At 39.4% G+C, this 3,208-nt stretch overlaps 1 pseudogene; it reads left to right on the forward strand.

Annotated features, from left to right (window-relative positions):
* The first annotated feature begins 1,899 nt into the window (after positions 1 to 1,899).
* On the forward strand, positions 1,900 to 3,006 carry LOC105570931 (annotated as a pseudogene).
* Positions 3,007 to 3,208: the final 202 nt, after the last annotated feature.

The following is a 3,208-nucleotide window of genomic DNA, read 5'->3' on the forward strand; positions in this document are numbered from 1 at the left end:
ACTATTTTACGACTTTTAGCAGATTGATATAATTTGCTAAAATCGTAGAATAGTGATATGACACCTTCTTTTCTCACCATTTACCATCGGAATCTCACTTGATGTTTCCATTTTCCGCCGTTTAGGACCTGGGGGCGCGTTTCATGTCCATTAGACAGCAAAGCATTGTAAGGATAGGAAAAGTGGGGGTAACTAGCAGTCCATGATTATATAGTCAAAGACTCTGTCCGTTTGTCTCACTCGCGCACACCGCTACAAACGCAACTCCTCGAGCGCCGTCGCTCTCGCGATCTTTGTCTTTGTCCTTCGTTTGTTTGCGCTCGGGGCACTCACGCGCGAAGTGTCCTTTCTTCTGACAAACAAAACACTCGATGTCCTTTTTGTCTTTCTTCTTTTTCTTAGGCCCGGTTTCACCATGGCGAGTTAATCTAATCGGTCCGTTAACTTAACAGGGTGCCAACATAAAACTTCTTTATTAACCTATTTTCTTGGTTAATAAAGAAGTTTTATGTTGGCACCCTGTCAAGTTAACCGACCGATTAGATTAACTCGCGTTGGTGAAACCGGGCCTTAGGCCTCTCTTTCTTCGACTTGGTTGACGAGTCGTCACCGCGTGTTTTTGTGACTTTCATCGCAGCAAAAGCCGTTACTTCTGCCGTATCGGCGTCCAACCGGCTTTCCTCTCGAAGCAGACGTTCCTGCAGGTTCTCAACTGTTTGCCTCTCTGGTTCAACACTGTCCCATGCAGTTTGAAACGCCGAGAACTTTGGCGTGAGACTTGCCAGCACCTTCGCCATGATTGTCAAATCCGAAAGATTCTCGCCAAGATCCATGAGCTGCGTCGCCATGTTCTGTATCCTTGACACGTGCTGAACCACCGTGTCCGTTGGACCCATGCGATACTCGTGGAACCTCTGTGTTAGCATCAGCTTGTTTGATGCTGATTTGTGTGAGTGAATCGCCGCCAGCTTGTCCCACATCTGCTTTGCCGAGACGCTCGTCAACAAAGGCTCAAGCTGGGTATATTCCATGGACGATGATATGAAAAACATGGCCTTCGCGTTATCCTTGACCCATGTTTTTCCTTCCGCTGATCCTCTGTCTGTCGGCATTTTTCGACCCCCATCCACAATGTCCAATACATCATTCGCTACGAAGATCTGCATCATCTGGAACTTCCAGCCGAGAAAGTTCGTTCCGTCGAACTTTTTCACTCCCTTCGTTGATAGTTCGCCCGACATTTTTACTACCGTTCGCGTCCTTTTGTTCTCACCTCCGCTCAGTCCTTCTTTCTACTGAAATCTCGAAATACTACGACACTGGGCCCATAACCTGTTGGAGTGTGCTAGGTGTATTTCCTCTAGAGATTTCAGTCTGCGTCGATATAGGAAGGATGTCGAGGGAGAACAACCTTAATTGGTGGTGCTTACCAATAGAACAGAAACTATACTTTATTATATCGTAAATCACAGTGCTGCTTGTAGCATGGCTTTCGAACGACTGACACGCGGTTTGCATGCACGCCGGTAGTGGAAAAGAAGCGCTGACATCACGCATGCGCACAAATAAAAAAATATACAAAGCTTACTCTAACAATATATTCGATTATTATTTGCAACTTTTGACAGAGAACAAGTCTGAATTACTACTACAAACTGTAATAGAACAGATGGAGGAAATAAGCGGAAAATTGGATCACATTTGTATGACAATTGCAAGAGTGTACAGAAAATTTGCACCCGAAGATGCAACAATTATTAAACCTAAAGATTTACCTATCCTGCCGCTCAAGGATGAAGAAGCCTTTTATGCTTTCAACGAATTTCTAAAAAATGATGAGAATTTTCTTTCAAGTGTATGTCATCCCGTACATCTTTTATTAGTTTTATTAGTTATTAGAGTTATTTCAGTACTGGGTATTTTTCTCCTAAATCTATTACTAAATGCTAAAGTACAAAAAATAGATATCAGATAAAATGAAATCCCTTACCTGTTTTTATGTTTCCCTCTCTTCATGTTCTACGGGTTGTAAGTACATAATTAACATGTAAATAACATTTCTATGTTTCAGGTCGATTATTTGATTCTTTTCATGCCGACTGGCAAAAATGAGGAGGCGATACCTGTAGCAAAGCAATTAGCAAAAATGTTCTCCAATTCACTTGCGAGGATTGTGAGTTATACAGGCACAGGATCTCTGAAAATTAAACTTCAAGGAACCAACATTCTAACACTAATCGAATGTAATATTTTAATAATTTTTATCAAATTTTGATACGGGATACTTAGGCCGGTATTCATAGTCAAGACTTATAAATAAATAAGACTTAAGTTCACGCATCTTCAGATGCTGCCTGGATGTTGCCTCATTTCATTGGCTATGGAGTATCTGAAGATAAACTTGAAGGCCGATTTATGGAGGCCGTCATCGTTAACTAATAAGTTCTTGTAATAACAAGAATAATCAACTGCGATTGGTCAATTTTTTATGGATTACAGCATAAATTAACGGTTACGATCTCCATAAATGGGCCTTGGGTTTTATAGCTCTAGGTTTTATCTCGAATATGTGAAGTCTCGAATATGAATACCGACCTTTATAATGGAAACTAATTCACTATCTCTTTTAGGCGCAGTTGTTAAGAAGTTCCCTTCGTGCAATATGACAGAACTTCAAACAAGAATTTTGCGTTGGTTCTCGACAAGCAACCAACGAAAACTAAATACATAACCCTTTCCTGAATTTCGTTACCCAATTAGGGCCATTTTCAACATATCCGCGGTTACATTTATTTACCGGTTAAGTGTCAATTAACTGTCATTTGTTAATTCTGATCAACGACATATACGATTGGTCAATTCTAATGGAGTAACCGGTTAAAGCTACCCGCGCGAAGATGGTAAAAATGACCCTATAGTATAATAATCCATTACGTGTCTTTTGTGTTTTCTTTATAATAAGTGTTTATGTTTACATGTATGTTTCATTGATTTAAAGACACACTGTATTGTACGTTCATTTTCTTTTTGTTCTTTATTAAGATTTTATTAAGAAGAAATGTTTATAGAAATGTTATGTTGTGTTCACACATAAAACAATTATTTCACATTATTTTATTATTTTATTGACACTGTATAGTGTATACTGATAAAAAAATATGATTGGTTTAGGCATCAACCATATTTAACCATATTTTCTTGTTGATCT

Source organism: Vollenhovia emeryi, unplaced genomic scaffold (genome assembly GCF_000949405.1).
Source record: "Vollenhovia emeryi isolate VEMERY1.0 unplaced genomic scaffold, V.emery_V1.0 DF941535.1, whole genome shotgun sequence".
NCBI lineage: Eukaryota > Metazoa > Arthropoda > Insecta > Hymenoptera > Formicidae > Vollenhovia > Vollenhovia emeryi.